Source organism: Mesoplodon bidens (assembly GCF_964165515.1).
Source record: "Mesoplodon bidens genome assembly, chromosome: 17".
Lineage (NCBI taxonomy): Eukaryota > Metazoa > Chordata > Mammalia > Artiodactyla > Ziphiidae > Mesoplodon > Mesoplodon bidens.
Window position 1 is genome coordinate 16,122,832 of NC_138174.1, and position 13,897 is coordinate 16,136,728.

The 13,897-nt window shown below is 42.4% G+C and overlaps 1 long non-coding RNA gene across 3 annotated transcripts in view; it reads left to right on the forward strand.

Annotated features, from left to right (window-relative positions):
• The window catches only part of LOC308605161, a 49,678-nt gene that overhangs the window by 8,913 nt on the left and 26,868 nt on the right, over positions 1-13,897 (forward strand). For 2 of the 3 annotated variants that reach the window (XR_014013613.1, XR_014013614.1), the window contains exons 2-3: positions 11,419-11,609; positions 11,823-11,989. This is a non-coding gene — a long non-coding RNA (uncharacterized lncRNA). Of the gene's footprint in view, positions 1-11,418; positions 11,610-11,822; positions 13,030-13,897 lie in introns of those variants that run through there. The other variant, XR_014013615.1, reaches the window with a different exon arrangement.

The following is a 13,897-nucleotide window of genomic DNA, read 5'->3' on the forward strand; positions in this document are numbered from 1 at the left end:
GTCTGAAGTAAAGTTCATTTCTATAACTATATCTACATCTATATCTGTATCTATATCTATATCTACAGCTGTATCATCTAACTACCCATCTATGTATGTTTTTAATAGACTTTATTTTTTTAGAGCAATTTTAAGTTCACAGCAAGATTGAGCAGAAAGTACAGGGATTTCCCATATCTCCCTTGTCCCCATATACGCACAGCCTCCCCTGCCAGAGTGGTACCTTTGTTACAACTGGTGAACCTACAGTGACACATCATTATCACCCAAAGTCCATCATTTGACTTAGGGTTCCCTCTTGGTGTTGTACATTCTATGGGTTTGGACAAACATGTAATGGCATGTATAGGGGATTCCCTGGCGGTCCAGTGGTTAAGACTCCGTGCTTTCATTTCCGAGGGTGTGGGTTAGATCCCTGGTTGGGGAACTAAGATCCCACAAGCCGTGCAGTGCGGCCAAAAAAACAATAATAAAAGTAAAAAATATAATGAAGTGTATCCATCATATAGTATCATACAGAATAGTCTCACTGTCCTAAAAGTCATCTGTGCTCTGCCTGTTCACCCTCCCTGCCGCCCAACCCCAGGAACCACTCATCATTTTATTGCCTCCATAGTTTTGCTTTTTCCAGAATGTCGTATAGGTGGAATCATACAGTATGCAGGCTTTTCAGATGGGCTTCTTTCACTTAGTAACCTGTTTTTTAAAGTTCCTTCATGTCTTGATGGTTCATTTCTTTTTAGCACTGAATAATATTGAATTGTCTGAATAATATTCCATTGTCTGAATGTACCATTTACCTACTGAATCTTGGTTGCTTCCACGTTTTGGCAATTATCAGTAAAGCCGCTGTAAACATCCGTGTTCAGGTTTTTGTGTGGACTTAAGTTTTCAACTCCTTTGGATAAATACCAAGGAGCCAGACTGCTGGATTGTATGGTAAGAGTATGTTTATTTTTGTAAGAAACTGCCACACTGTCTTCCAAAGTGGCTGTACCATTTTGCTTTCCTGCCAGCAATAAACAGGAATTAGGGTCATCTATATTTCAAAGGAAAAACAACTCTTCTGGAATTTTCTGCAGAGGAACTCAGAGGACAGGGTAGAATGAAGTGGGAGTGGGAGCCCACTCTAGGGAAATGGTGACAGTTAGGGTGAAATAGTGAAAGAAAAGAGAAGGAGGAAGAGAGTGTACGTTTCTGTTCCTTCTTGGCTTTCTCTTCACCAATAACTTTGATGCCACTGCAGACCTGCCCTTACACTAGCCCTGACCTGGGCTGAATCAAGGGGCAGGGACTGTGACCAGTGAACTCTTTCCTTAGGAACCCAAGCGCAGAGGAACCCCAAGTGCCTTTGGTCAAGAGGAAGTGAGACTATTATTCCTAGAGCAGGGTGGGTCTCAAAAACTTGCTGACTGAAAGCAGAAATGAGAATATAACCTCCTCAGCTTGTCATTCAAGGGTCTTAAATCTGCCAGAGTCCTCAGTTTAGCTCAAGCAAACTCAGACTAACTCACAACTCCTTAGACATTATCTTCATTTATTCTTTTATCCAGCAAATATTTGTTCAGTGCCTGCTCTGAGCCAGGCTCTAGATGTGCTTAACTCGCTTGTGAAGTCAAGGACAGAGCTCGATTTGGTTCATATCTTGGTTTTATCATTAGAGGGTCACTGGCTCTAGAGTCCAATGAGCAAGCAGAGAAGAGGAGTTGATGGGAAAAGATTTTGGTTTAAAAATAAAGGTCAGGACTATGCTGGGGTTCTGGTGCACAAGTATGCGGTCAATTTTGCTGTAAATCTCCTACATCAAATAATGTTTAAAAGAATGTGTGAAGGGGGAATTCCCTTGTGGTCCAGTGGTTAGGACTCGGCACTTTCACTGCCGAGGGCCCAGGTTCGGCCCCTAGTTGGGGAGCTAAGATCCGCAGATCCGCAAGCCACATGGCACGGCCAAAAAAGAGGGAAAAAAAAAAAGTGTAAGAAGGAATTAAATGGGAACTTTGGAGAATGAATATCGCCCATAGGAAATAGTGAAATGGGGAAGAGGTGAAATTTATTGCCATTTGAGCAAAATGGTTTATTCATTTGGAGGAAACAATCTCTAACTCTCACATATAACTACAGTTCTTTACAGAATGGACATTTTGTGTATTGTGGTAACTTTGGGGGATCACACGTTTTTCTACAAGTACCTGCTTTTGGCTCCATTTTCCATCTAAAATTATACACATGAGGGAGAGAAATGATTCTGTTAACAAAGAATGAGATCATCTTTATCCTCAAAGACCTTGACGGAAGGTCAGTGGTCAATGACCAAAATTCTAATGTCACTGGAGTCCTGGCAGAATGGCATCTGGAACTCTTTATATATGTCTGATCACGCTTTTTAAAACCTCTCATAAGTTTAAGGATCAACATAACACAGCCATCTTAGATATGAACCACTGTTATTGCTTAGGCCTCATGGACTTGGTTTTAGGAAATCACTTCCCATCATCAGAATTTATACTACAAGCCTTTTTAAGCAGAGACTCAGCTTTCCTCTCCTATTGTACTGTCCCCAGTATCAGGCACAGTGCAAGGCATGAAGAGGAAGCTCAGCAACGACAAGCAAGCAGAAAGATTAACTAAATCTTAGTATCTTTACAGAACAGTTTCCAGTGAAGTGGAGCACATGGCTCCTAGCAATAGAATTTACTTGGCAATTAATAACTGGAGGCCAAAGAGATTGGGACAAGTATGTGTTATCAAAGATGCCTCCTCTTGAGTAAAATTGGTTAGGATCAGGTTAATTCCCCTCAAGAGAAGAGACACCATGGGAAAAGGGCCTTTGTGCCAATTGACTCAACGTTTTTCTTTCTTCAACTGCCATCCTGTCTCTAGGGAGAAAAAAGCAAAAACAAAAAACTCAAAACAATGAGAAAAAGAAGACTGCACTGACAAATAAATAAAAAGAGTTAAGAGGGAATATAGAACAAACTGGAAGTTCCACCGAGAAACAGAAGGAGGCCAACGTATTACTGATAGCCCAAATAGTCAAACCCTAACTTTGATCTCCTACATTCAATCCCTGAAGAATTTTATGGGCATCTAAAACATACATCCTTACTTCCCAGGTATAAAATCCTGAAGAATTTATGTCCCATTTCATATGTTCACAGATTAAGTATTTTTAAAAATCGGATTCCCTTTTGAGATTCATGCAAAAAGGAGCTAGAACACGCACCCTTGAATGGAATGATGAAGGAAGCGGCAATGTGTCATGGTTTCCTGTTCTCACGGCCCCAGACGTGTTCCCTTGAAGCCACGCTTCTCATCGCTGCTAGAGTGATCTTTCTAAAACTCACATCAGGTCCTGTTTACTCCCTAACACGGCCTGAAACCTTTGACAACTATACTCATCGTCTGGCCCATGCCTACCTCTCCAGTCCATTCATTCCCCACCCTCAAACCCAGTGACACTGGGTCAGGTAGAATGATTTTAGTCGCAAGTAACAAAAAATCCGACTTGATGTTTCAAAGAATGAAGGGAACACAAGGCTCCACTTAATCTCTGGTCGGAGTTTGTTCAGGTCGTTTGGCTCCGTTTCTCTGCAGTTCCCTTAGCTCCGTGTGACATCTCTCTGCTCTGGTGGGCTTTCCTTGAAGTAACAAAGTGGAAACTAGCAGCTCTTGGGCTTACATGCTTCCTCTTCCCCAACTATCAAGCCAAAGTCCTGGGCTTCTTTCTGATTGGACATAGCCAGCCCTGAACTAATATACTTGAGGAATGCCATGGCTGATTTTCTTAGGCCTGGAGGACCTGCCTTTCTGGGAACCAGCTATGACAGGGGAATGGATTATGCCAGCTGGCTAAGGCCAATCAAGACCCATCCCTGGAGGCGGGAGTGGGGTCAGTTACACTCAACCCCCTGTCTAGGAAATTTGCAGAGAAGGAAAGAATGGGTGCTGAATAAGCATCTTCAGAATCCAAGATACCTGACAATAACCTAAGCCTTTCGTCCCATGGTACACCTCTCTGCTCTCTTCCTAGAATGTTCTTCCCCACTTCATCTGTCTGGCAAATTCTTACCCTTTCCTCAGTCTTAGCTCAAGCATTTCATCCTCTGTAAGGCCTCTGGGTAGCCACACCCCCATCCCACCACCAAACAGAGTGGATTACTCCCTTCCATGTGCCATTTTTATACCCAGTATAGACTTACTTTATTGCCTCATCCCATTATTCATCAATTGTACGTTTAATAGATTTATCTCCCCATACCGAAGGTTAACCCCTTGAAGACAGAAACCCTAACCTTTTTATCCTTCCTCTTGACATCTATGAAGAGACCACAGCATATATGAGTATTGTTTAAATAAATTCTGAGTTTTGTTCATTCTACGGGTGGGAGCGATCCTCAAGTTGTGTGCTGTGTGTGTAGGTATGACCTCTTCTGATGTCATAAACTCAAGAAAGAGGCAAGTCTTCACAAAATGTTGCTAGAGACTGGAGCACAGAGAGGTGGGAGGTGAAACCCCAACAGTGCTCTGGTCCTTGGCCTCCTTGATCTGGATTTAGGGGGGTCTAGAGGTTTTTGAGAGTCCAGAGCATTATTAGTGGTAACGATGCCCTCTGCCCTATGAAAGCAATTCGGGAACCAGGCAAGAGGCTTTCCTATAGGAACCTCAAGCTGGTCACCTGGCCAGGCAGATTCCCTAATTGCATGTGGTGCTCCATGTTTATATAACCTTTATTATTCCTAATTGGAAAGGAGGGACATGCTCTAAATAATATTTCCTCTCACCTCCCAGCTCAAAGAAAACATATACCACTTTTTACCTTTCCTCAACTTACAGTAGCTGGGGGTGGAGTAAAGAAACATTTCCAAAAGCTGAAATAAAATTGTTAGCATTATTAGCAATTTTGTAACACACTTCCTCTAGGTAGGGCACAGTATATATGGCAGAGAAACACAGGAAGCAATTGGGAAATGTCAGGGAAGCTAATAATGAATTCGCCAGTGAGAAGTACTCTGCAAATAATAACATTGATGATAGCACCACAACTCTCCTGGAGGGCCCAGGATTCAGTTAGAAGACAGTCAAGGTGTTAGATGCTAGTATCTGTCATTAGAGTCGCAAAAGCAGCAGAAGACAGGCTCTCCGACCTTAGCAGGGTCACACATCAATGGAATAGCTAGAAACTATGCATAATATAACCTAGTGTAGTATAAATTATGCATCTGTGATAGCACTGTAGCAACGTTATTTCACTGATTACTGAGTGATCGGTGTGGAATGATATCAATCAGGAAAGGCTCTCGAAGGGGTGAGTCACGGATTTTTAAACAAGTGGTTGATGTAATGTGGATGGTACTCAAAAAATATTATCTTAGCAACTGTGTAGAGAATGAACTGAGACGGGGGAGCACAAAGCAGGGAGATCAGGTAGGAGGTGGTAATGCAGACGAGGTGACGGGAGCGTGGACTGGTGTGTGGGCTGTGAAATGGAGCTGGGATGGTTTAGAGAAGGCAATGCAGAGGACTGCATCACACCGTGGGCTTTGCAAACAAGCTGACTCGGGCTCCAAGCCTGGCTCCCCCACTGACTAGCTGAGTTACTTGACTACCTAACCTACCTGCTATAAGGCTATTCCCTCATCTACAAAATGCACTCATGGGTGTTTGTCGTTTTTGAAGTGCATTATCTAGACATCCTTCCTAATTTGAATGAATCCCAATGGGATTGGGAAGCCACAAAAGAGAAGCTGTTCCTCATGCTTTGAGTAGAGCCAGTTGATGCTCTCCCTCCTCTCTGTGCTGGGGGGTAGTGATGCAAAGGCACTGTGGTCAGCTTGAGAATCTTCGAAGTCTCTGTGGTGAGATTAGCATCCGGAGGCATGGCGGGGCGTGTCCTGGGAATGGTAGCTGAGGTTGGATCCCAACTTTGTGCTCTGCTTGTTCCCTTGGCTCTTCCCTGAACCTAGTCCTCGACCTTCCTATAACTTCTGTGAGTTGCCTGATAACTTTCCAGTAAATTGCTTTTCTACTTAAGACATCTGTTGCCTGCTACCAAGAACACTGACTACAACGTGACCTCACAGGGCTATTTGAAGGTTGAATAAGATGGTGTGTATAAAGCCTTTTGCCCAGTACCTGCCACAGGTAAATGCCTGCTAAATGGTTGATCCAAGGAAAAAACAAAGAAAGCATTTGTGACAGAATAGACTTTGATGACTCATTAGATGTGAGAGGAGAATAAAAAGGGAGAACGGGGAAGATAACCCTGTTTACCCACCTGCCTTCCACAGCCCTGTTCTGTGTCTAACAAGAGTATGGAAGCCAGCAGAAGGACGACCTGCTTAAAACAGGTTAGAGAGTGATGGCAAAGTACCGAATTAGCCTGTTGATTGAGAACATGGCGTTTTACTGACACGACAAAGTCTAAACGTGTTCACCCGGCACACAAGGCATTTTATAACCCTGTCCGGACCTTCCTTTCTAGCCCGGATACTTGCCACTCGCTGAAAAGCAGCCACCATGGAGTCGGAGCAAGCTGCTTGGTGTCCCATGAACGCACCATGTTATTCTGATCTTCACTGCCTTTGCCCGCTGTATTCTCCCTGCTTGGAATGTCTTTCTCCACCTCCCTCAACTTCAACTCCTTATTTAAGACGTGGGTTACATATTTTCTCCTCCATGAAGCCCTTCCTAACTCTTTCCAAGCAGAGTTACTTGCTCCTACCTCTGGGCTCCCACGGAATTCCGCTCATGCCTCCCCGATAGCAAGGACCACATTTTATTCCAACGTCCTCTTCATGTCTCTGTCATTGCCCCGTGTGGTCCCAGACCCCAGGGATGACAGATTGGTCATCCCTGCATCCTCATCCCCTGATGTTATGTGACCCGTAGACAGTACTTCACAGGCTTGCTGTCAGACACCCAGAACATTTCTTTATATACTTGCTTAGAGATAAAAGGGTTTGCTTGTGAGAGAATGAACCAGATTCAACAATCCACGCACAAAAATTAGTCCTGTTCGTTATTTGTTCACGCATTATGAAATAATCAGGGTCCTTTAGCTTCCTAGCTCCTGAAGAGCAAGGTTCTGTTTTAATTCACTTTGTACCAACATGGTTTTGCACCAAGAAGTGCAGTAAAGGAATTTAAGGGGCTGCTTGGGTGTAACCAAAGAGATGTTGTAAATAAGCTGCAGAAGCCATGGTTGGAGACCCTGGGCTGCCAGAAGCCAAGCCAGAAGCCTTGGTTAGGTTTTTCTATAGACTCTCTACAGCTCTGATCCCCATGATTCAACCAAATCACCTTTCTCAAATAGGCTCCGCTAATGAAAATAAAGATTCTCCTTTGCATTTCCTCAAGTTAGGCATAAGTACCAGGTTCCAGAGGAGCATAGCCTTGACGCCAAAATTTAGTTTTATCTTCCATTGTCCTAAGCAACTATTCCTTTTCATTGTATTAAAAAGATTTTAGAGGGGCTTCCCTGGTGGCGCAGTGGTTGAGAGTCTGCCTGCCAATGCAGGAGACACGGGCTCGAGCCCTGGTCTGGGAGGATCCCACATGCCGCGGAGCAACTGGGCCCGTGAGCCACAACTACTGAGCCTGCATGTCTGGAGCTTGTGCTCCGCAACAAGAGAGGCCGCAATAGGAGAGGCCGCGACAGTGAGAGGCCCGCGCACCGCGATGAAGAGTGGCCCCTGCTCGCCGCAACTAGAGAAAGCCCTCACACAGAAACGAAGACCCAACACAGCCAAAACTAAATAAATAAATTAATTTTAAAAAAAAGATTTTAGAGATTTCACTTTTAAGTTATTTTTGAGTAGATAACACATTACTGTGATCCAAAATTCAAAACTATACAGTGTAGGAGACTTCCCTGGTGGCACAGTGGATAATACTCCACACTTCCAATGCAGGGGCCTGGGTTCGATCCCTGGTCAGGGAACTAGATCCCGCATGCATGCTGCAACTAACAGTTCACATTGCCACAACTAAGGAGCCCATGTGCTGCAACTAAGGAGCCTGCCTACCATAACTAAGACCCAGTGCGACCAAATAAGTAAATAAATAAAAACTACACAGTGTAAAGTGTTCCCCCCTAAAATGTAACCTAGCCATCAAGCTTCCCTTACCATGAGCAACCAAAGCTATCTCTTTCTCATGCATTCTTCCAGAGATATTTTATGCATGTAAGGAAATATTTTTAATTTCCTACTGCCTTTTACACAAAAGTTAAAGTAGTACACACAGTTCTGCATCTTGCTTCTTTTCACTAAATAAGATATCGTGTAGATCTTTTCATATCAGTATCTATCTTTTTTCCTAGCTGCATAGTATTCCATTGCACAAGTGAACAATAATCTGTTAGGCCAGTCTCCCATGAATGGACCTTCTGTTTTTTTCCCTAATCCTTTCTATTTTATAAACAATTCAGCAGCTCTTTTAAACCTCTCATCAAACTTCCTACCAGCCTCTGCCTCCCTTAGTCTCCAAAAATGCTGTCTCTCTTCACTCACAGAGAAAATAGAGGCCATTACATAGAGATTCCATCAATTTCCTGCCTCCCTTCCACTTTGTGCTTCAAACTCCATCAATACCAAACAGCAGATAGTTCTGAGAACGTGCATGTTCTCTCTTGTTTCCTCTGTACCTTTGTATACGCCATTCCTACTCCCACCATCATTGGTTTGCCTGGGAAACCTCTATCAACCTTTCAAATCCAAGTTTGGATATCATGCCAGAGGGAGTTAATCAGTTGCAGCTGTGTAGTATGTCTGTAGCTTGTTCCTCTCCCTCCATCGTACTTATTATGCTGGTTTGAAATTTGTTTACAAGTCTATGTTCCATAGGTCTGTGAGCACCTTGAGAGCTAATTCATATCAGGATGCCTAGCACTTAGCATAATCTGGTAATAGAAGCTACTCAATAAATATTTGTGGAATAAATGAATAAATAACATGGGGGAGACGTAAGCACGCTGTGTAATGACAAGTATTTGCAAAAGAGCAGAATGAGTCTTCAGTTTGCATAGTGTAGCAGAAACAGCTTTGGACCAGAAACCAAGAGAACCAATTCTGGTCCATGGAAGCAGGAAAGTCTTTCCACATGTTCATTGCTGTATCCTCAATGCTTAGAAGAATGGCTGACTTGATTGGTGCTGAGAAAGAATGAGGCTTTGTGGTACATTTGTCTTTGAATCTGCCAAAGACACGCTTTATTTCAAATAGTTTGCAGGGAGAAAGCTAGAACCAGAGAGTCTGTAGTTTTTGGACTAAAAACAGAACATACCTAACACCCCATCGTAGGTAAACTATCATAAGGCCAGAGAATTTATTACCAGCTTAAGTTGAACAAATTCAATCAATTGACTTTTATTACAAATATATCTTATAGATTAAATGAACACATTTTGCATAGCCACAGGTTTTTCCAAGCTTAGAGGTAACGTGCTTAATTTGGGAAATGAAATAAAAACCTTATAGATGATCTTGGCTCCTCCTCTGTGACACTAAAAAATAGCAATAGTGTGACAGTCAGAGACAGAACCCCTAAGAATTTAAACTGAAATAAGACCTTTACCCCCCCTGGCCTGTCTTCTAACAGGACTCTTTGTTCATTGCTCTCCCGCGGTCACCAGCACGCAGATATTCTTCTGCCCTCCCTTCCTTTTCTTACCAAACAGGAGTAGCACGCACATTAATGTCAATTCTCCACCAGTTCGTGAAAATAAGATTCTTTAGGGAATTCCCTGGTGGTCCAGTGGTTAGGACTCCACGCTTTCACTGTCCATCCCCGGTCGAGGAATTAAGAACCCGCCAGCCACGGGGCGTGGCCAAAAAAAAAAAAGCATTGAATTTAAAAAAAGAAGATTCTTTTATCCTAATGCTTCTGATCAAACATCATGGTGACCCATAGATTGTTTTTAGACCAAGACTGAATCAAAGTTTTATATTTATAATTTTTATTTCCACAATGTTCAATAAGTATGTGTTGATTGACTGCATGAGTATTTGGCAGACAGAGTATTAATTAGCTCTGTAACCTTGGGCAAATTTCATTGAACTTTTCTGAGCCTCATTATCCTCATCTATACAATCGAGTTTGATTGATGTATTTTTCAAATTATTTTTAATGGCTTAAACCCTTCCTTCAAACAAAATCCTAGGCAGAACACAATATACAGGACAGAAAAAAAGTGGAGGTACTCTAGATAGAATAGGTTTGGGGGCCCTAAGACTTCTTGCTTCACCTCCTCCTTCCCTACCCTCACTTTAGCTCTGAGCCCCAGGGCTCTGTGAGGCACCATCTAAAAATCCTCTAGAGGGGCTTCCCTGTTGGCACAGTGGTTGAGAGTCCGCCTGCCGATGCAGGGCCCCGGTCCGGGAAGATCCCACATGCCACGGAGCGGCTAGGCCCGTGAGCCATGGCCACTGAGCCTGCGCGTCCGGAGCCTGTGCTCCGCAACGGGAGAGGCCACAATGGTGAGAGGCCCATGTACCGCAAAAAAAAAAAAAAAAAAAAAATCCTCTGGACTAGGGAACTCTGGCAGTACAGTGGTTAGGACTCCATGCTTTCACTGCCAAGGGCTGGGTTCAATCCCTGGTCGGGGAACTAACATCCCACAAGCTGCCCAGTGCCGCGAAAACATAAATAAATAAATAATTAAAAATTTAAAAATAAAAATAAAAATCCTCTGGACTAGATGATTATATACATGACGTTGACTCCCAGACTGGTAAAGAAACTTACAGTCATATAGGTCCTGAGATTCCCAGCCTTAGGAATTAAACAAGATAGAGCTACACAGGCAAATGAAAATATGAATTTCTTTGCTTTGGGTCAACCAACAGCAGCTGATTATTTAATGCTAAGCAGAATTCAAAATTATATATAGTGTTGATAAATTAACAATGAACATGCTAACAGTGAACAATGAACATGGTAACAAATTATGACAAATAACTTTTGGTAGATAAAATTTCTCAACATATTATAAAAATGAGTGGGAGTAATAAAAGGAACCCCTGGGGAGTGAAAAGGTTGAGACTCATGATGAATTCCATTTTCTTCCTTTTCATACATATAAAATGAGGCAGAGAAAGATGAAATGTCCTGCCTAAGCTCCCACGTCTTACTTAGTGGCAGAACACAGCGCTTGCCATTTCCAGCCCACTGTTCTTTTCCGACCGTGTTGGATTTCTATGTAAGGTTAGACTTCCACCTTTATGTGTCTGGGATCTGTGGTCACACAGCTACAGAATGATAGAAAGTCCTCATTATCTCAGCATTCATTATCTGAATCCCTGAAGTTTGAAGTTATGAAGGAGAGTACAAGTCATCATAACTTAGAAACGTTTACTTATCAAATGACTACTTGTAAATACCGATCCCCATTAAACAGTAACATCTATTCTCCCCTTCTAGGGTCAATTTCTTTGTCAAGTCTCGAGTGGATGACTGGATTTTTACACATATTTGACAATACAGTCCAAACACAATGGAAATCAACTACAAAGTGAAATTGCACGTCTCACGTGCAATTATGAGATTGATGAAAGAAGGCCAATGAGCTTAGTCCACAGTGAAAGAGGGGAAAAGACATTGACATTGAAGAGGTAGGCAAAGGCCTTGTTTAGGATTAAGATTAGGGATGGCCTTGTGGGTCTCAGTGCTTTTTGTTTTTATTCTGATTGGGATGCGGAATTGGGGGAAGCCTTTAAGCAAGGCAAGTGACAATCAGATTTATCTCTAAAATTTTCATTTTGAAACTGGCAAATACACTAAAATACATGATTTTGCAACTGTATTTCTGTGATTTTATCTTATAGATGCAGCTCCACATGATGAAATGACACCTGTATGAAGTTTTTCATTGTTGCATTATTTGTTCAACAAAAGGCACCTGGTTAAATAAACGATGGTATGAGAAGCAGCGGGAAAAACAAATAAGGAAGATCTCTATGTGCTAATATGAAAAGAGCTTTAGGATGTATTGGTAAGTGAAAAAAAGCAAGATACAGAACACTGTAGAATAGTCTCTATAGTAGGCTACCTTTTATGTAATAAAGTGAGAGATATATTTGCATATGCTTGCATTTGCCTTAAAAATCCTAGAAGGATAGGGCTTCCCTGGTGGCGCAGTGGTTTGAGAGTCTGCCTGCCGATGCAGGGGACACGGGTTTGTGCCCTGGTCAGGGAAGATCCCACATGCCGTGGAGCGGCTGGGCCCGTGAGCCATGGCCGCTGAGCCTGCGTGTCCAGAGCCTGTGCTCCGCAACGGGAGAGGCCACAGCAGTGAGAGGCCCGCGTACCACAAAAAAAAAAAAAAAATCTTAGAAGGATAAAAAAAAAGATACCAATGGAAATAAATATCATTAGAGAGTTGGGGTGAGGGATGCAGGAGTAGGTTATAGAGTTCTCTGAGCCTACCTTTTTATAGTGTGTTGAACTTCGAACCATGTAAATGTTGTACCTAATAAAAATAAATACATTTAAAAGTCACTCTGGCTGCTCTGTGGAGAGAAGTTGTAGGGACAAAGAGTAGAAGCTGGGAGACCATTAGGAAGGTGGTGAAGTTGGTTGGGCAGGTGTAGATGGTGGCTGGCTCTGGAAGGAAGCAGTGGAGGTGGTGAGACGGAGTCAGGTTGGGGGTGCAGGGCCAGGTGGACTTGCTGATGGATTGGATGTCGCATGTGAGAGAAGAAAAAAAAAAAGAAATCAAGGCTAATTCCTAATATTTGTCTTGGGCAGCTGGAGGAGAGAACATGGAGTAGAGGTGGGGAAGGGGCAGGGAAAATGGAGAACCAAGGGTCTGTTTTGGACTCATGAAGACTGATATGTCTCTTGGATGTCCAAGTGGAAATGTCCACAACTAGAGAGAAACATCCAAAACAATGAAGACAGCCGAGATGTTTCCAAAGATGAGTTCAACTCCCCATGAGTTTTAACTCAAGGACTGAGAGACTAGGGGAAAATTAATAAAAACCTCAAGCATTTTGTTAAATATCCATCTTCATTTTCACGCTGCACAAATAAAATACAAAGGAAAAATGTCACTTGTGCCATTATAAGATTTTGTTGGAAAAAATTATGTCCAAAAATTCCAGTCAGTCATTTGACTTGTTCTTAGTTCTAAGAGTAAGCCTGTAGTTACCATTATAGTCTATATTTTGGTAAATATAAAGTAAATATACTTTCACAATTTTTATTTCACTTTTCAAGATAAAACTCAAATCAAAGCTTTTTCACTATTGGGAATTCCCTGGAGGTCCAGTGCTTAGGACTTGGCACTTTCAGTGCTGGGACCCAGGTTCAATTCCTGGTCAGGGAACTAAGATCTCCAAAGCTGAGCAGTATGACCAATAAAAGAAAATAGAAAAACAAAAAAAATTTTTTCACCATTTATTATGAAATGTAAGCAGCCTACCCTAAGTGGCCTTTTAAAAATTACTTTTTAATTAATTTATTTCTTTATTTATTTGGTTGTACCAGGTCTTAGTTGTGGCAGGCGGGCTCCTTAGTTGCAGCTTGCCAGCTCCTTAGTTGTGGCACTCGGGCTCCTTAGTTGTGGCATTCAAACTCTTAGTTTCGGCATGAATGTGGGATCTAGTTCCCTGATCAGGGATCTAACCCAGGCCCCCTGCATTTGGAGTGCGGCATCTTATCCACTGCGCCACCAGGGAAGTCCCTAAGTGGCCTTTTTAGTCCTCCAAATAAGATAGAAAAGTGACAGTGACAGAAACAGAGGGAAACAAATACAATTCAAATTTTTCTCTTGGATACTAAATTCACTTCTTTATTAACAGAATAACTTACTACATAACCTGGATTGATAACAGGGCAAGAGGTGGAGAGTAACAATTATTCCTACTTTACCATTCTAGAAGTCAAATAAATACTTTTT